Source organism: Musa acuminata, chromosome BXJ3-8, assembly GCF_036884655.1.
Source record: "Musa acuminata AAA Group cultivar baxijiao chromosome BXJ3-8, Cavendish_Baxijiao_AAA, whole genome shotgun sequence".
Lineage (NCBI taxonomy): Eukaryota > Viridiplantae > Streptophyta > Magnoliopsida > Zingiberales > Musaceae > Musa > Musa acuminata.
In genome coordinates this window covers 38,423,820-38,440,142 of record NC_088356.1, presented here as the reverse complement: position 1 = coordinate 38,440,142, position 16,323 = coordinate 38,423,820, and the positions used below count along the sequence as shown (strand labels likewise).

The following is a 16,323-nucleotide window of genomic DNA, read 5'->3' as shown; positions in this document are numbered from 1 at the left end:
GGTCGGCCTCGTGGGCATCGGAGAGATCCGACGATGGCGATTCCGAGATCGTTCGAGAGGTTTCGGGGCGCGCAATGGGCTCCGGTCGTCGATATGCGCCGTCCGCGACGTGCACAAAGGCGAGGGACGACGCACACAAAACGAGTGCGATCATACCAGCACTAAAGCACCGGATCCCATCAGAACTCCGAAGTTAAGCGTGCTTGGGCGAGAGTAGTACTAGGATGGGTGACCCCCTGGGAAGTCCTCGTGTTGCACTCCTTTTTGCGCCCCGAGCGGCCAAAAGACTTACTTAAAACTCTCCTTTAAGCTTTTCAATTTTTCCAGCATCATGGCCAACAGTAAATGTGTCATTAACATGTAAATGAAGTCATCATCTAAAAATTTCTTCGTAAACATACAATGATCAGACATGTATGGTTCCAGGATGGGTGACCCCATGGGAAGTCCTCGTGTTGCACTCCTTTTTGCGCCCCGAGCGGCCAAAACCTCTCCCGTCGACCTCCGAGGCGATGGTTTTGGGCCTCGGAATTCGCCGTGACCGCTACGCAGTCAGTCTCGTGGGGCTCGGAGAGAGCTTTCCGGAATGGGGCCGCAATAGCGATTCCGAGTTCGTTCGAGAAAGTCCCGATGGTTTCGGCGCGCGCTTGCCGTGTCCGGTACGCGGTCGGCCTCGTGGGCATCGGAGAGATCCGACGATGGCGATTCCGAGATCGTTCGAGAGGTTTCGGGGCGCGCAATGGGCTCCGGTCGTCGATATGCGCCGTCCGCGACGTGCACAAAGGCGAGGGACGACGCACACAAAACGAGTGCGATCATACCAGCACTAAAGCACCGGATCCCATCAGAACTCCGAAGTTAAGCGTGCTTGGGCGAGAGTAGTACTAGGATGGGTGACCCCCTGGGAAGTCCTCGTGTTGCACTCCTTTTTGCGCCCCGAGCGGCCAAAAGACTTACTTAAAACTCTCCTTTAAGCTTTTCAATTTTTCCAGCATCATGGCCAACAGTAAATGTGTCATTAACATGTAAATGAAGTCATCATCTAAAAATTTCTTCGTAAACATACAATGATCAGACATGTATGGTTCCAGGATGGGTGACCCCATGGAAAGTCCTCGTGTTGCACTCCTTTTTGCGCCCCGAGCGGCCAAAACCTCTCCCGTCGACCTCCGAGGCGATGGTTTTGGGCCTCGGAATTCGCCGTGACCGCTACGCAGTCAGTCTCGTGGGGCTCGGAGAGAGCTTTCCGGAATGGGGCCGCAATAGCGATTCCGAGTTCGTTCGAGAAAGTCCCGATGGTTTCGGCGCGCGCTTGCCGTGTCCGGTACGCGGTCGGCCTCGTGGGCATCGGAGAGATCCGACGATGGCGATTCCGAGATCGTTCGAGAGGTTTCGGGGCGCGCAATGGGCTCCGGTCGTCGATATGCGCCGTCCGCGACGTGCACAAAGGCGAGGGACGACGCACACAAAACGAGTGCGATCATACCAGCACTAAAGCACCGGATCCCATCAGAACTCCGAAGTTAAGCGTGCTTGGGCGAGAGTAGTACTAGGATGGGTGACCCCCTGGGAAGTCCTCGTGTTGCACTCCTTTTTGCGCCCCGAGCGGCCAAAAGACTTACTTAAAACTCTCCTTTAAGCTTTTCAATTTTTCCAGCATCATGGCCAACAGTAAATGTGTCATTAACATGTAAATGAAGTCATCATCTAAAAATTTCTTCGTAAACATACAATGATCAGACATGTATGGTTCCAGGATGGGTGACCCCATGGAAAGTCCTCGTGTTGCACTCCTTTTTGCGCCCCGAGCGGCCAAAACCTCTCCCGTCGACCTCCGAGGCGATGGTTTTGGGCCTCGGAATTCGCCGTGACCGCTACGCAGTCAGTCTCGTGGGGCTCGGAGAGAGCTTTCCGGAATGGGGCCGCAATAGCGATTCCGAGTTCGTTCGAGAAAGTCCCGATGGTTTCGGCGCGCGCTTGCCGTGTCCGGTACGCGGTCGGCCTCGTGGGCATCGGAGAGATCCGACGATGGCGATTCCGAGATCGTTCGAGAGGTTTCGGGGCGCGCAATGGGCTCCGGTCGTCGATATGCGCCGTCCGCGACGTGCACAAAGGCGAGGGACGACGCACACAAAACGAGTGCGATCATACCAGCACTAAAGCACCGGATCCCATCAGAACTCCGAAGTTAAGCGTGCTTGGGCGAGAGTAGTACTAGGATGGGTGACCCCCTGGGAAGTCCTCGTGTTGCACTCCTTTTTGCGCCCCGAGCGGCCAAAAGACTTACTTAAAACTCTCCTTTAAGCTTTTCAATTTTTCCAGCATCATGGCCAACAGTAAATGTGTCATTAACATGTAAATGAAGTCATCATCTAAAAATTTCTTCGTAAACATACAATGATCAGACATGTATGGTTCCAGGATGGGTGACCCCATGGGAAGTCCTCGTGTTGCACTCCTTTTTGCGCCCCGAGCGGCCAAAACCTCTCCCGTCGACCTCCGAGGCGATGGTTTTGGGCCTCGGAATTCGCCGTGACCGCTACGCAGTCAGTCTCGTGGGGCTCGGAGAGAGCTTTCCGGAATGGGGCCGCAATAGCGATTCCGAGTTCGTTCGAGAAAGTCCCGATGGTTTCGGCGCGCGCTTGCCGTGTCCGGTACGCGGTCGGCCTCGTGGGCATCGGAGAGATCCGACGATGGCGATTCCGAGATCGTTCGAGAGGTTTCGGGGCGCGCAATGGGCTCCGGTCGTCGATATGCGCCGTCCGCGACGTGCACAAAGGCGAGGGACGACGCACACAAAACGAGTGCGATCATACCAGCACTAAAGCACCGGATCCCATCAGAACTCCGAAGTTAAGCGTGCTTGGGCGAGAGTAGTACTAGGATGGGTGACCCCCTGGGAAGTCCTCGTGTTGCACTCCTTTTTGCGCCCCGAGCGGCCAAAAGACTTACTTAAAACTCTCCTTTAAGCTTTTCAATTTTTCCAGCATCATGGCCAACAGTAAATGTGTCATTAACATGTAAATGAAGTCATCATCTAAAAATTTCTTCGTAAACATACAATGATCAGACATGTATGGTTCCAGGATGGGTGACCCCATGGGAAGTCCTCGTGTTGCACTCCTTTTTGCGCCCCGAGCGGCCAAAACCTCTCCCGTCGACCTCCGAGGCGATGGTTTTGGGCCTCGGAATTCGCCGTGACCGCTACGCGGTCAGTCTCGTGGGGCTCGGAGAGAGCTTTCCGGAATGGGGCCGCAATAGCGATTCCGAGTTCGTTCGAGAAAGTCCCGATGGTTTCGGCGCGCGCTTGCCGTGTCCGGTACGCGGTCGGCCTCGTGGGCATCGGAGAGATCCGACGATGGCGATTCCGAGATCGTTCGAGAGGTTTCGGGGCGCGCAATGGGCTCCGGTCGTCGATATGCGCCGTCCGCGACGTGCACAAAGGCGAGGGACGACGCACACAAAACGAGTGCGATCATACCAGCACTAAAGCACCGGATCCCATCAGAACTCCGAAGTTAAGCGTGCTTGGGCGAGAGTAGTACTAGGATGGGTGACCCCCTGGGAAGTCCTCGTGTTGCACTCCTTTTTGCGCCCCGAGCGGCCAAAAGACTTACTTAAAACTCTCCTTTAAGCTTTTCAATTTTTCCAGCATCATGGCCAACAGTAAATGTGTCAGTAACATGTAAATGAAGTCATCATCTAAAAATTTCTTCGTAAACATACAATGATCAGACATGTATGGTTCCAGGATGGGTGACCCCATGGGAAGTCCTCGTGTTGCACTCCTTTTTGCGCCCCGAGCGGCCAAAACCTCTCCCGTCGACCTCCGAGGCGATGGTTTTGGGCCTCGGAATTCGCCGTGACCGCTACGCGGTCAGTCTCGTGGGGCTCGGAGAGAGCTTTCCGGAATGGGGCCGCAATAGCGATTCCGAGTTCGTTCGAGAAAGTCCCGATGGTTTCGGCGCGCGCTTGCCGTGTCCGGTACGCGGTCGGCCTCGTGGGCATCGGAGAGATCCGACGATGGCGATTCCGAGATCGTTCGAGAGGTTTCGGGGCGCGCAATGGGCTCCGGTCGTCGATATGCGCCGTCCGCGACGTGCACAAAGGCGAGGGACGACGCACACAAAACGAGTGCGATCATACCAGCACTAAAGCACTGGTTCCCATCAGAACTCCGAAGTTAAGCGTGCTTGGGCGAGAGTAGTACTAGGATGGGTGACCCCCTGGGAAGTCCTCGTGTTGCACTCCTTTTTGCGCCCCGAGCGGCCAAAAGACTTACTTAAAACTCTCCTTTAAGCTTTTCAATTTTTCCAGCATCATGGCCAACAGTAAATGTGTCATTAACATGTAAATGAAGTCATCATCTAAAAATTTCTTCGTAAACATACAATGATCAGACATGTATGGTTCCAGGATGGGTGACCCCATGGGAAGTCCTCGTGTTGCACTCCTTTTTGCTCCCCGAGCGGCCAAAACCTCTCCCGTCGACCTCCGAGGCGATGGTTTTGGGCCTCGGAATTCGCCGTGACCGCTACGCGGTCAGTCTCGTGGGGCTCGGAGAGAGCTTTCCGGAATGGGGCCGCAATAGCGATTCCGAGTTCGTTCGAGAAAGTCCCGATGGTTTCGGCGCGCGCTTGCCGTGTCCGGTACGCGGTCGGCCTCGTGGGCATCGGAGAGATCCGACGATGGCGATTCCGAGATCGTTCGAGAGGTTTCGGGGCGCGCAATGGGCTCCGGTCGTCGATATGCGCCGTCCGCGACGTGCACAAAGGCGAGGGACGACGCACACAAAACGAGTGCGATCATACCAGCACTAAAGCACCGGATCCCATCAGAACTCCGAAGTTAAGCGTGCTTGGGCGAGAGTAGTACTAGGATGGGTGACCCCCTGGGAAGTCCTCGTGTTGCACTCCTTTTTGCGCCCGGAGCGGCCAAAAGACTTACTTAAAACTCTCCTTTAAGCTTTTCAATTTTTCCAGCATCATGGCCAACAGTAAATGTGTCAGTAACATGTAAATGAAGTCATCATCTAAAAATTTCTTCGTAAACATACAATGATCAGACATGTATGGTTCCAGGATGGGTGACCCCATGGGAAGTCCTCGTGTCGCACTCCTTTTTGCGCCCCGAGCGGCCAAAACCTCTCCCGTCGACCTCCGAGGCGATGGTTTTGGGCCTCGGAATTCGCCGTGACCGCTACGCAGTCAGTCTCGTGGGGCTCGGAGAGAGCTTTCCGGAATGGGGCCGCAATAGCGATTCCGAGTTCGTTCGAGAAAGTCCCGATGGTTTCGGCGCGCGCTTGCCGTGTCCGGTACGCGGTCGGCCTCGTGGGCATCGGAGAGATCCGACGATGGCGATTCCGAGATCGTTCGAGAGGTTTCGGGGCGCGCAATGGGCTCCGGTCGTCGATATGCGCCGTCCGCGACGTGCACAAAGGCGAGGGACGACGCACACAAAACGAGTGCGATCATACCAGCACTAAAGCACCGGATCCCATCAGAACTCCGAAGTTAAGCGTGCTTGGGCGAGAGTAGTACTAGGATGGGTGACCCCCTGGGAAGTCCTCGTGTTGCACTCCTTTTTGCGCCCCGAGCGGCCAAAAGACTTACTTAAAACTCTCCTTTAAGCTTTTCAATTTTTCCAGCATCATGGCCAACAGTAAATGTGTCATTAACATGTAAATGAAGTCATCATCTAAAAATTTCTTCGTAAACATACAATGATCAGACATGTATGGTTCCAGGATGGGTGACCCCATGGGAAGTCCTCGTGTTGCACTCCTTTTTGCGCCCCGAGCGGCCAAAACCTCTCCCGTCGACCTCCGAGGCGATGGTTTTGGGCCTCGGAATTCGCCGTGACCGCTACGCAGTCAGTCTCGTGGGGCTCGGAGAGAGCTTTCCGGAATGGGGCCGCAATAGCGATTCCGAGTTCGTTCGAGAAAGTCCCGATGGTTTCGGCGCGCGCTTGCCGTGTCCGGTACGCGGTCGGCCTCGTGGGCATCGGAGAGATCCGACGATGGCGATTCCGAGATCGTTCGAGAGGTTTCGGGGTGCGCAATGGGCTCCGGTCGTCGATATGCGCCGTCCGCGACGTGCACAAAGGCGAGGGACGACGCACACAAAACGAGTGCGATCATACCAGCACTAAAGCACCGGATCCCATCAGAACTCCGAAGTTAAGCGTGCTTGGGCGAGAGTAGTACTAGGATGGGTGACCCCCTGGGAAGTCCTCGTGTTGCACTCCTTTTTGCGCCCCGAGCGGCCAAAAGACTTACTTAAAACTCTCCTTTAAGCTTTTCAATTTTTCCAGCATCATGGCCAACAGTAAATGTGTCATTAACATGTAAATGAAGTCATCATCTAAAAATTTCTTCGTAAACATACAATGATCAGACATGTATGGTTCCAGGATGGGTGACCCCATGGGAAGTCCTCGTGTTGCACTCCTTTTTGCGCCCCGAGCGGCCAAAACCTCTCCCGTCGACCTCCGAGGCGATGGTTTTGGGCCTCGGAATTCGCCGTGACCGCTACGCAGTCAGTCTCGTGGGGCTCGGAGAGTGCTTTCCGGAATGGGGCCGCAATAGCGATTCCGAGTTCGTTCGAGAAAGTCCCGATGGTTTCGGCGCGCGCTTGCCGTGTCCGGTACGCGGTCGGCCTCGTGGGCATCGGAGAGATCCGACGATGGCGATTCCGAGATCGTTCGAGAGGTTTCGGGGTGCGCAATGGGCTCCGGTCGTCGATATGCGCCGTCCGCGACGTGCACAAAGGCGAGGGACGACGCACACAAAACGAGTGCGATCATACCAGCACTAAAGCACCGGATCCCATCAGAACTCCGAAGTTAAGCGTGCTTGGGCGAGAGTAGTACTAGGATGGGTGACCCCCTGGGAAGTCCTCGTGTTGCACTCCTTTTTGCGCCCCGAGCGGCCAAAAGACTTACTTAAAACTCTCCTTTAAGCTTTTCAATTTTTCCAGCATCATGGCCAACAGTAAATGTGTCATTAACATGTAAATGAAGTCATCATCTAAAAATTTCTTCGTAAACATACAATGATCAGACATGTATGGTTCCAGGATGGGTGACCCCATGGGAAGTCCTCGTGTTGCACTCCTTTTTGCGCCCCGAGCGGCCAAAACCTCTCCCGTCGACCTCCGAGGCGATGGTTTTGGGCCTCGGAATTCGCCGTGACCGCTACGCAGTCAGTCTCGTGGGGCTCGGAGAGAGCTTTCCGGAATGGGGCCGCAATAGCGATTCCGAGTTCGTTCGAGAAAGTCCCGATGGTTTCGGCGCGCGCTTGCCGTGTCCGGTACGCGGTCGGCCTCGTGGGCATCGGAGAGATCCGACGATGGCGATTCCGAGATCGTTCGAGAGGTTTCGGGGTGCGCAATGGGCTCCGGTCGTCGATATGCGCCGTCCGCGACGTGCACAAAGGCGAGGGACGACGCACACAAAACGAGTGCGATCATACCAGCACTAAAGCACCGGATCCCATCAGAACTCCGAAGTTAAGCGTGCTTGGGCGAGAGTAGTACTAGGATGGGTGACCCCCTGGGAAGTCCTCGTGTTGCACTCCTTTTTGCGCCCCGAGCGGCCAAAAGACTTACTTAAAACTCTCCTTTAAGCTTTTCAATTTTTCCAGCATCATGGCCAACAGTAAATGTGTCATTAACATGTAAATGAAGTCATCATCTAAAAATTTCTTCGTAAACATACAATGATCAGACATGTATGGTTCCAGGATGGGTGACCCCATGGGAAGTCCTCGTGTTGCACTCCTTTTTGCGCCCCGAGCGGCCAAAACCTCTCCCGTCGACCTCCGAGGCGATGGTTTTGGGCCTCGGAATTCGCCGTGACCGCTACGCAGTCAGTCTCGTGGGGCTCGGAGAGAGCTTTCCGGAATGGGGCCGCAATAGCGATTCCGAGTTCGTTCGAGAAAGTCCCGATGGTTTCGGCGCGCGCTTGCCGTGTCCGGTACGCGGTCGGCCTCGTGGGCATCGGAGAGATCCGACGATGGCGATTCCGAGATCGTTCGAGAGGTTTCGGGGCGCGCAATGGGCTCCGGTCGTCGATATGCGCCGTCCGCGACGTGCACAAAGGCGAGGGACGACGCACACAAAACGAGTGCGATCATACCAGCACTAAAGCACCGGATCCCATCAGAACTCCGAAGCTAAGCGTGCTTGGGCGAGAGTAGTACTAGGATGGGTGACCCCCTGGGAAGTCCTCGTGTTGCACTCCTTTTTGCGCCCCGAGCGGCCAAAAGACTTACTTAAAACTCTCCTTTAAGCTTTTCAATTTTTCCAGCATCATGGCCAACAGTAAATGTGTCATTAACATGTAAATGAAGTCATCATCTAAAAATTTCTTCGTAAACATACAATGATCAGACATGTATGGTTCCAGGATGGGTGACCCCATGGGAAGTCCTCGTGTTGCACTCCTTTTTGCGCCCCGAGCGGCCAAAACCTCTCCCGTCGACCTCCGAGGCGATGGTTTTGGGCCTCGGAATTCGCCGTGACCGCTACGCAGTCAGTCTCGTGGGGCTCGGAGAGAGCTTTCCGGAATGGGGCCGCAATAGCGATTCCGAGTTCGTTCGAGAAAGTCCCGATGGTTTCGGCGCGCGCTTGCCGTGTCCGGTACGCGGTCGGCCTCGTGGGCATCGGAGAGATCCGACGATGGCGATTCCGAGATCGTTCGAGAGGTTTCGGGGCGCGCAATGGGCTCCGGTCGTCGATATGCGCCGTCCGCGACGTGCACAAAGGCGAGGGACGACGCACACAAAACGAGTGCGATCATACCAGCACTAAAGCACCGGATCCCATCAGAACTCCGAAGTTAAGCGTGCTTGGGCGAGAGTAGTACTAGGATGGGTGACCCCCTGGGAAGTCCTCGTGTTGCACTCCTTTTTGCGCCCCGAGCGGCCAAAAGACTTACTTAAAACTCTCCTTTAAGCTTTTCAATTTTTCCAGCATCATGGCCAACAGTAAATGTGTCATTAACATGTAAATGAAGTCATCATCTAAAAATTTCTTCGTAAACAAACAATGATCAGACATGTATGGTTCCAGGATGGGTGACCCCATGGAAAGTCCTCGTGTTGCACTCCTTTTTGCGCCCCGAGCGGCCAAAACCTCTCCCGTCGACCTCCGAGGCGATGGTTTTGGGCCTCGGAATTCGCCGTGACCGCTACGCAGTCAGTCTCGTGGGGCTCGGAGAGAGCTTTCCGGAATGGGGCCGCAATAGCGATTCCGAGTTCGTTCGAGAAAGTCCCGATGGTTTCGGCGCGCGCTTGCCGTGTCCGGTACGCGGTCGGCCTCGTGGGCATCGGAGAGATCCGACGATGGCGATTCCGAGATCGTTCGAGAGGTTTCGGGGCGCGCAATGGGCTCCGGTCGTCGATATGCGCCGTCCGCGACGTGCACAAAGGCGAGGGACGACGCACACAAAACGAGTGCGATCATACCAGCACTAAAGCACCGGATCCCATCAGAACTCCGAAGTTAAGCGTGCTTGGGCGAGAGTAGTACTAGGATGGGTGACCCCCTGGGAAGTCCTCGTGTTGCACTCCTTTTTGCGCCCCGAGCGGCCAAAAGACTTACTTAAAACTCTCCTTTAAGCTTTTCAATTTTTCCAGCATCATGGCCAACAGTAAATGTGTCATTAACATGTAAATGAAGTCATCATCTAAAAATTTCTTCGTAAACATACAATGATCAGACATGTATGGTTCCAGGATGGGTGACCCCATGGGAAGTCCTCGTGTTGCACTCCTTTTTGCGCCCCGAGCGGCCAAAACCTCTCCCGTCGACCTCCGAGGCGATGGTTTTGGGCCTCGGAATTCGCCGTGACCGCTACGCAGTCAGTCTCGTGGGGCTCGGAGAGAGCTTTCCGGAATGGGGCCGCAATAGCGATTCCGAGTTCGTTCGAGAAAGTCCCGATGGTTTCGGCGCGCGCTTGCCGTGTCCGGTACGCGGTCGGCCTCGTGGGCATCGGAGAGATCCGACGATGGCGATTCCGAGATCGTTCGAGAGGTTTCGGGGTGCGCAATGGGCTCCGGTCGTCGATATGCGCCGTCCGCGACGTGCACAAAGGCGAGGGACGACGCACACAAAACGAGTGCGATCATACCAGCACTAAAGCACCGGATCCCATCAGAACTCCGAAGTTAAGCGTGCTTGGGCGAGAGTAGTACTAGGATGGGTGACCCCCTGGGAAGTCCTCGTGTTGCACTCCTTTTTGCGCCCCGAGCGGCCAAAAGACTTACTTAAAACTCTCCTTTAAGCTTTTCAATTTTTCCAGCATCATGGCCAACAGTAAATGTGTCATTAACATGTAAATGAAGTCATCATCTAAAAATTTCTTCGTAAACATACAATGATCAGACATGTATGGTTCCAGGATGGGTGACCCCATGGGAAGTCCTCGTGTTGCACTCCTTTTTGCGCCCCGAGCGGCCAAAACCTCTCCCGTCGACCTCCGAGGCGATGGTTTTGGGCCTCGGAATTCGCCGTGACCGCTACGCAGTCAGTCTCGTGGGGCTCGGAGAGAGCTTTCCGGAATGGGGCCGCAATAGCGATTCCGAGTTCGTTCGAGAAAGTCCCGATGGTTTCGGCGCGCGCTTGCCGTGTCCGGTACGCGGTCGGCCTCGTGGGCATCGGAGAGATCCGACGATGGCGATTCCGAGATCGTTCGAGAGGTTTCGGGGCGCGCAATGGGCTCCGGTCGTCGATATGCGCCGTCCGCGACGTGCACAAAGGCGAGGGACGACGCACACAAAACGAGTGCGATCATACCAGCACTAAAGCACCGGATCCCATCAGAACTCCGAAGTTAAGCGTGCTTGGGCGAGAGTAGTACTAGGATGGGTGACCCCCTGGGAAGTCCTCGTGTTGCACTCCTTTTTGCGCCCCGAGCGGCCAAAAGACTTACTTAAAACTCTCCTTTAAGCTTTTCAATTTTTCCAGCATCATGGCCAACAGTAAATGTGTCATTAACATGTAAATGAAGTCATCATCTAAAAATTTCTTCGTAAACATACAATGATCAGACATGTATGGTTCCAGGATGGGTGACCCCATGGGAAGTCCTCGTGTTGCACTCCTTTTTGCGCCCCGAGCGGCCAAAACCTCTCCCGTCGACCTCCGAGGCGATGGTTTTGGGCCTCGGAATTCGCCGTGACCGCTACGCAGTCAGTCTCGTGGGGCTCGGAGAGAGCTTTCCGGAATGGGGCCGCAATAGCGATTCCGAGTTCGTTCGAGAAAGTCCCGATGGTTTCGGCGCGCGCTTGCCGTGTCCGGTACGCGGTCGGCCTCGTGGGCATCGGAGAGATCCGACGATGGCGATTCCGAGATCGTTCGAGAGGTTTCGGGGTGCGCAATGGGCTCCGGTCGTCGATATGCGCCGTCCGCGACGTGCACAAAGGCGAGGGACGACGCACACAAAACGAGTGCGATCATACCAGCACTAAAGCACCGGATCCCATCAGAACTCCGAAGTTAAGCGTGCTTGGGCGAGAGTAGTACTAGGATGGGTGACCCCCTGGGAAGTCCTCGTGTTGCACTCCTTTTTGCGCCCCGAGCGGCCAAAAGACTTACTTAAAACTCTCCTTTAAGCTTTTCAATTTTTCCAGCATCATGGCCAACAGTAAATGTGTCATTAACATGTAAATGAAGTCATCATCTAAAAATTTCTTCGTAAACATACAATGATCAGACATGTATGGTTCCAGGATGGGTGACCCCATGGGAAGTCCTCGTGTTGCACTCCTTTTTGCGCCCCGAGCGGCCAAAACCTCTCCCGTCGACCTCCGAGGCGATGGTTTTGGGCCTCGGAATTCGCCGTGACCGCTACGCAGTCAGTCTCGTGGGGCTCGGAGAGAGCTTTCCGGAATGGGGCCGCAATAGCGATTCCGAGTTCGTTCGAGAAAGTCCCGATGGTTTCGGCGCGCGCTTGCCGTGTCCGGTACGCGGTCGGCCTCGTGGGCATCGGAGAGATCCGACGATGGCGATTCCGAGATCGTTCGAGAGGTTTCGGGGCGCGCAATGGGCTCCGGTCGTCGATATGCGCCGTCCGCGACGTGCACAAAGGCGAGGGACGACGCACACAAAACGAGTGCGATCATACCAGCACTAAAGCACCGGATCCCATCAGAACTCCGAAGTTAAGCGTGCTTGGGCGAGAGTAGTACTAGGATGGGTGACCCCCTGGGAAGTCCTCGTGTTGCACTCCTTTTTGCGCCCCGAGCGGCCAAAAGACTTACTTAAAACTCTCCTTTAAGCTTTTCAATTTTTCCAGCATCATGGCCAACAGTAAATGTGTCATTAACATGTAAATGAAGTCATCATCTAAAAATTTCTTCGTAAACATACAATGATCAGACATGTATGGTTCCAGGATGGGTGACCCCATGGGAAGTCCTCGTGTTGCACTCCTTTTTGCGCCCCGAGCGGCCAAAACCTCTCCCGTCGACCTCCGAGGCGATGGTTTTGGGCCTCGGAATTCGCCGTGACCGCTACGCAGTCAGTCTCGTGGGGCTCGGAGAGAGCTTTCCGGAATGGGGCCGCAATAGCGATTCCGAGTTCGTTCGAGAAAGTCCCGATGGTTTCGGCGCGCGCTTGCCGTGTCCGGTACGCGGTCGGCCTCGTGGGCATCGGAGAGATCCGACGATGGCGATTCCGAGATCGTTCGAGAGGTTTCGGGGTGCGCAATGGGCTCCGGTCGTCGATATGCGCCGTCCGCGACGTGCACAAAGGCGAGGGACGACGCACACAAAACGAGTGCGATCATACCAGCACTAAAGCACCGGATCCCATCAGAACTCCGAAGTTAAGCGTGCTTGGGCGAGAGTAGTACTAGGATGGGTGACCCCCTGGGAAGTCCTCGTGTTGCACTCCTTTTTGCGCCCCGAGCGGCCAAAAGACTTACTTAAAACTCTCCTTTAAGCTTTTCAATTTTTCCAGCATCATGGCCAACAGTAAATGTGTCATTAACATGTAAATGAAGTCATCATCTAAAAATTTCTTCGTAAACATACAATGATCAGACATGTATGGTTCCAGGATGGGTGACCCCATGGGAAGTCCTCGTGTTGCACTCCTTTTTGCGCCCCGAGCGGCCAAAACCTCTCCCGTCGACCTCCGAGGCGATGGTTTTGGGCCTCGGAATTCGCCGTGACCGCTACGCAGTCAGTCTCGTGGGGCTCGGAGAGAGCTTTCCGGAATGGGGCCGCAATAGCGATTCCGAGTTCGTTCGAGAAAGTCCCGATGGTTTCGGCGCGCGCTTGCCGTGTCCGGTACGCGGTCGGCCTCGTGGGCATCGGAGAGATCCGACGATGGCGATTCCGAGATCGTTCGAGAGGTTTCGGGGCGCGCAATGGGCTCCGGTCGTCGATATGCGCCGTCCGCGACGTGCACAAAGGCGAGGGACGACGCACACAAAACGAGTGCGATCATACCAGCACTAAAGCACCGGATCCCATCAGAACTCCGAAGTTAAGCGTGCTTGGGCGAGAGTAGTACTAGGATGGGTGACCCCCTGGGAAGTCCTCGTGTTGCACTCCTTTTTGCGCCCCGAGCGGCCAAAAGACTTACTTAAAACTCTCCTTTAAGCTTTTCAATTTTTCCAGCATCATGGCCAACAGTAAATGTGTCATTAACATGTAAATGAAGTCATCATCTAAAAATTTCTTCGTAAACATACAATGATCAGACATGTATGGTTCCAGGATGGGTGACCCCATGGGAAGTCCTCGTGTTGCACTCCTTTTTGCGCCCCGAGCGGCCAAAACCTCTCCCGTCGACCTCCGAGGCGATGGTTTTGGGCCTCGGAATTCGCCGTGACCGCTACGCAGTCAGTCTCGTGGGGCTCGGAGAGAGCTTTCCGGAATGGGGCCGCAATAGCGATTCCGAGTTCGTTCGAGAAAGTCCCGATGGTTTCGGCGCGCGCTTGCCGTGTCCGGTACGCGGTCGGCCTCGTGGGCATCGGAGAGATCCGACGATGGCGATTCCGAGATCGTTCGAGAGGTTTCGGGGTGCGCAATGGGCTCCGGTCGTCGATATGCGCCGTCCGCGACGTGCACAAAGGCGAGGGACGACGCACACAAAACGAGTGCGATCATACCAGCACTAAAGCACCGGATCCCATCAGAACTCCGAAGTTAAGCGTGCTTGGGCGAGAGTAGTACTAGGATGGGTGACCCCCTGGGAAGTCCTCGTGTTGCACTCCTTTTTGCGCCCCGAGCGGCCAAAAGACTTACTTAAAACTCTCCTTTAAGCTTTTCAATTTTTCCAGCATCATGGCCAACAGTAAATGTGTCATTAACATGTAAATGAAGTCATCATCTAAAAATTTCTTTGTAAACATACAATGATCAGACATGTATGGTTCCAGGATGGGTGACCCCATGGGAAGTCCTCGTGTTGCACTCCTTTTTGCGCCCCGAGCGGCCAAAACCTCTCCCGTCGACCTCCGAGGCGATGGTTTTGGGCCTCGGAATTCGCCGTGACCGCTACGCAGTCAGTCTCGTGGGGCTCGGAGAGAGCTTTCCGGAATGGGGCCGCAATAGCGATTCCGAGTTCGTTCGAGAAAGTCCCGATGGTTTCGGCGCGCGCTTGCCGTGTCCGGTACGCGGTCGGCCTCGTGGGCATCGGAGAGATCCGACGATGGCGATTCCGAGATCGTTCGAGAGGTTTCGGGGCGCGCAATGGGCTCCGGTCGTCGATATGCGCCGTCCGCGACGTGCACAAAGGCGAGGGACGACGCACACAAAACGAGTGCGATCATACCAGCACTAAAGCACCGGATCCCATCAGAACTCCGAAGTTAAGCGTGCTTGGGCGAGAGTAGTACTAGGATGGGTGACCCCCTGGGAAGTCCTCGTGTTGCACTCCTTTTTGCGCCCCGAGCGGCCAAAAGACTTACTTAAAACTCTCCTTTAAGCTTTTCAATTTTTCCAGCATCATGGCCAACAGTAAATGTGTCATTAACATGTAAATGAAGTCATCATCTAAAAATTTCTTCGTAAACATACAATGATCAGACATGTATGGTTCCAGGATGGGTGACCCCATGGGAAGTCCTCGTGTTGCACTCCTTTTTGCGCCCCGAGCGGCCAAAACCTCTCCCGTCGACCTCCGAGGCGATGGTTTTGGGCCTCGGAATTCGCCGTGACCGCTACGCAGTCAGTCTCGTGGGGCTCGGAGAGAGCTTTCCGGAATGGGGCCGCAATAGCGATTCCGAGTTCGTTCGAGAAAGTCCCGATGGTTTCGGCGCGCGCTTGCCGTGTCCGGTACGCGGTCGGCCTCGTGGGCATCGGAGAGATCCGACGATGGCGATTCCGAGATCGTTCGAGAGGTTTCGGGGCGCGCAATGGGCTCCGGTCGTCGATATGCGCCGTCCGCGACGTGCACAAAGGCGAGGGACGACGCACACAAAACGAGTGCGATCATACCAGCACTAAAGCACCGGATCCCATCAGAACTCCGAAGTTAAGCGTGCTTGGGCGAGAGTAGTACTAGGATGGGTGACCCCCTGGGAAGTCCTCGTGTTGCACTCCTTTTTGCGCCCCGAGCGGCCAAAAGACTTACTTAAAACTCTCCTTTAAGCTTTTCAATTTTTCCAGCATCATGGCCAACAGTAAATGTGTCATTAACATGTAAATGAAGTCATCATCTAAAAATTTCTTCGTAAACATACAATGATCAGACATGTATGGTTCCAGGATGGGTGACCCCATGGGAAGTCCTCGTGTTGCACTCCTTTTTGCGCCCCGAGCGGCCAAAACCTCTCCCGTCGACCTCCGAGGCGATGGTTTTGGGCCTCGGAATTCGCCGTGACCGCTACGCAGTCAGTCTCGTGGGGCTCGGAGAGAGCTTTCCGGAATGGGGCCGCAATAGCGATTCCGAGTTCGTTCGAGAAAGTCCCGATGGTTTCGGCGCGCGCTTGCCGTGTCCGGTACGCGGTCGGCCTCGTGGGCATCGGAGAGATCCGACGATGGCGATTCCGAGATCGTTCGAGAGGTTTCGGGGTGCGCAATGGGCTCCGGTCGTCGATATGCGCCGTCCGCGACGTGCACAAAGGCGAGGGACGACGCACACAAAACGAGTGCGATCATACCAGCACTAAAGCACCGGATCCCATCAGAACTCCGAAGTTAAGCGTGCTTGGGCGAGAGTAGTACTAGGATGGGTGACCCCCTGGGAAGTCCTCGTGTTGCACTCCTTTTTGCGCCCCGAGCGGCCAAAAGACTTACTTAAAACTCTCCTTTAAGCTTTTCAATTTTTCCAGCATCATGGCCAACAGTAAATGTGTCATTAACATGTA

At 55.0% G+C, this 16,323-nt stretch overlaps 25 non-coding genes across 25 annotated transcripts; all 25 read left to right on the top strand.

Moving 5' to 3' along the window:
* Positions 1 to 142: 142 nt before the first annotated feature.
* LOC135647179 (5S ribosomal RNA) lies at positions 143 to 261 on the top strand. The gene has a single exon (XR_010499920.1). It is a non-coding gene; the product is annotated as a 5S ribosomal RNA (ribosomal RNA).
* A 546-nt stretch (positions 262 to 807) lies between these two features.
* LOC135647167 (5S ribosomal RNA) lies at positions 808 to 926 on the top strand. Its single transcript, XR_010499909.1, has one exon. It is a non-coding gene; the product is annotated as a 5S ribosomal RNA (ribosomal RNA).
* Positions 927 to 1,472: 546 nt separating this feature from the next.
* Positions 1,473 to 1,591, top strand: LOC135647156 (5S ribosomal RNA). The gene has a single exon (XR_010499898.1). It is a non-coding gene; the product is annotated as a 5S ribosomal RNA (ribosomal RNA).
* Positions 1,592 to 2,137: 546 nt separating this feature from the next.
* Positions 2,138 to 2,256, top strand: LOC135647144 (5S ribosomal RNA). Its single transcript, XR_010499887.1, has one exon. It is a non-coding gene; the product is annotated as a 5S ribosomal RNA (ribosomal RNA).
* Positions 2,257 to 2,802: 546 nt separating this feature from the next.
* LOC135647132 (5S ribosomal RNA) lies at positions 2,803 to 2,921 on the top strand. Its single transcript, XR_010499875.1, has one exon. It is a non-coding gene; the product is annotated as a 5S ribosomal RNA (ribosomal RNA).
* Positions 2,922 to 3,467: 546 nt separating this feature from the next.
* On the top strand, positions 3,468 to 3,586 carry LOC135647121 (5S ribosomal RNA). Its single transcript, XR_010499864.1, has one exon. It is a non-coding gene; the product is annotated as a 5S ribosomal RNA (ribosomal RNA).
* A 546-nt stretch (positions 3,587 to 4,132) lies between these two features.
* LOC135647182 (5S ribosomal RNA) lies at positions 4,133 to 4,251 on the top strand. The gene has a single exon (XR_010499923.1). It is a non-coding gene; the product is annotated as a 5S ribosomal RNA (ribosomal RNA).
* Positions 4,252 to 4,797: 546 nt separating this feature from the next.
* LOC135647110 (5S ribosomal RNA) lies at positions 4,798 to 4,916 on the top strand. Its single transcript, XR_010499853.1, has one exon. It is a non-coding gene; the product is annotated as a 5S ribosomal RNA (ribosomal RNA).
* A 546-nt stretch (positions 4,917 to 5,462) lies between these two features.
* LOC135647099 (5S ribosomal RNA) lies at positions 5,463 to 5,581 on the top strand. Its single transcript, XR_010499842.1, has one exon. It is a non-coding gene; the product is annotated as a 5S ribosomal RNA (ribosomal RNA).
* Positions 5,582 to 6,127: 546 nt separating this feature from the next.
* Positions 6,128 to 6,246, top strand: LOC135647087 (5S ribosomal RNA). The gene has a single exon (XR_010499830.1). It is a non-coding gene; the product is annotated as a 5S ribosomal RNA (ribosomal RNA).
* A 546-nt stretch (positions 6,247 to 6,792) lies between these two features.
* Positions 6,793 to 6,911, top strand: LOC135647075 (5S ribosomal RNA). Its single transcript, XR_010499819.1, has one exon. It is a non-coding gene; the product is annotated as a 5S ribosomal RNA (ribosomal RNA).
* Positions 6,912 to 7,457: 546 nt separating this feature from the next.
* Positions 7,458 to 7,576, top strand: LOC135647063 (5S ribosomal RNA). Its single transcript, XR_010499808.1, has one exon. It is a non-coding gene; the product is annotated as a 5S ribosomal RNA (ribosomal RNA).
* A 546-nt stretch (positions 7,577 to 8,122) lies between these two features.
* Positions 8,123 to 8,241, top strand: LOC135648061 (5S ribosomal RNA). Its single transcript, XR_010500753.1, has one exon. It is a non-coding gene; the product is annotated as a 5S ribosomal RNA (ribosomal RNA).
* Positions 8,242 to 8,787: 546 nt separating this feature from the next.
* On the top strand, positions 8,788 to 8,906 carry LOC135647052 (5S ribosomal RNA). Its single transcript, XR_010499797.1, has one exon. It is a non-coding gene; the product is annotated as a 5S ribosomal RNA (ribosomal RNA).
* Positions 8,907 to 9,452: 546 nt separating this feature from the next.
* LOC135647041 (5S ribosomal RNA) lies at positions 9,453 to 9,571 on the top strand. Its single transcript, XR_010499786.1, has one exon. It is a non-coding gene; the product is annotated as a 5S ribosomal RNA (ribosomal RNA).
* Positions 9,572 to 10,117: 546 nt separating this feature from the next.
* LOC135647029 (5S ribosomal RNA) lies at positions 10,118 to 10,236 on the top strand. The gene has a single exon (XR_010499775.1). It is a non-coding gene; the product is annotated as a 5S ribosomal RNA (ribosomal RNA).
* A 546-nt stretch (positions 10,237 to 10,782) lies between these two features.
* On the top strand, positions 10,783 to 10,901 carry LOC135647017 (5S ribosomal RNA). The gene has a single exon (XR_010499763.1). It is a non-coding gene; the product is annotated as a 5S ribosomal RNA (ribosomal RNA).
* Positions 10,902 to 11,447: 546 nt separating this feature from the next.
* Positions 11,448 to 11,566, top strand: LOC135647005 (5S ribosomal RNA). The gene has a single exon (XR_010499752.1). It is a non-coding gene; the product is annotated as a 5S ribosomal RNA (ribosomal RNA).
* A 546-nt stretch (positions 11,567 to 12,112) lies between these two features.
* On the top strand, positions 12,113 to 12,231 carry LOC135646993 (5S ribosomal RNA). Its single transcript, XR_010499741.1, has one exon. It is a non-coding gene; the product is annotated as a 5S ribosomal RNA (ribosomal RNA).
* Positions 12,232 to 12,777: 546 nt separating this feature from the next.
* On the top strand, positions 12,778 to 12,896 carry LOC135646981 (5S ribosomal RNA). Its single transcript, XR_010499730.1, has one exon. It is a non-coding gene; the product is annotated as a 5S ribosomal RNA (ribosomal RNA).
* A 546-nt stretch (positions 12,897 to 13,442) lies between these two features.
* Positions 13,443 to 13,561, top strand: LOC135646970 (5S ribosomal RNA). Its single transcript, XR_010499719.1, has one exon. It is a non-coding gene; the product is annotated as a 5S ribosomal RNA (ribosomal RNA).
* A 546-nt stretch (positions 13,562 to 14,107) lies between these two features.
* Positions 14,108 to 14,226, top strand: LOC135646958 (5S ribosomal RNA). The gene has a single exon (XR_010499708.1). It is a non-coding gene; the product is annotated as a 5S ribosomal RNA (ribosomal RNA).
* A 546-nt stretch (positions 14,227 to 14,772) lies between these two features.
* LOC135646946 (5S ribosomal RNA) lies at positions 14,773 to 14,891 on the top strand. Its single transcript, XR_010499697.1, has one exon. It is a non-coding gene; the product is annotated as a 5S ribosomal RNA (ribosomal RNA).
* A 546-nt stretch (positions 14,892 to 15,437) lies between these two features.
* LOC135646934 (5S ribosomal RNA) lies at positions 15,438 to 15,556 on the top strand. Its single transcript, XR_010499686.1, has one exon. It is a non-coding gene; the product is annotated as a 5S ribosomal RNA (ribosomal RNA).
* Positions 15,557 to 16,102: 546 nt separating this feature from the next.
* LOC135646923 (5S ribosomal RNA) lies at positions 16,103 to 16,221 on the top strand. Its single transcript, XR_010499675.1, has one exon. It is a non-coding gene; the product is annotated as a 5S ribosomal RNA (ribosomal RNA).
* The last annotated feature ends 102 nt before the right edge of the window (positions 16,222 to 16,323 follow it).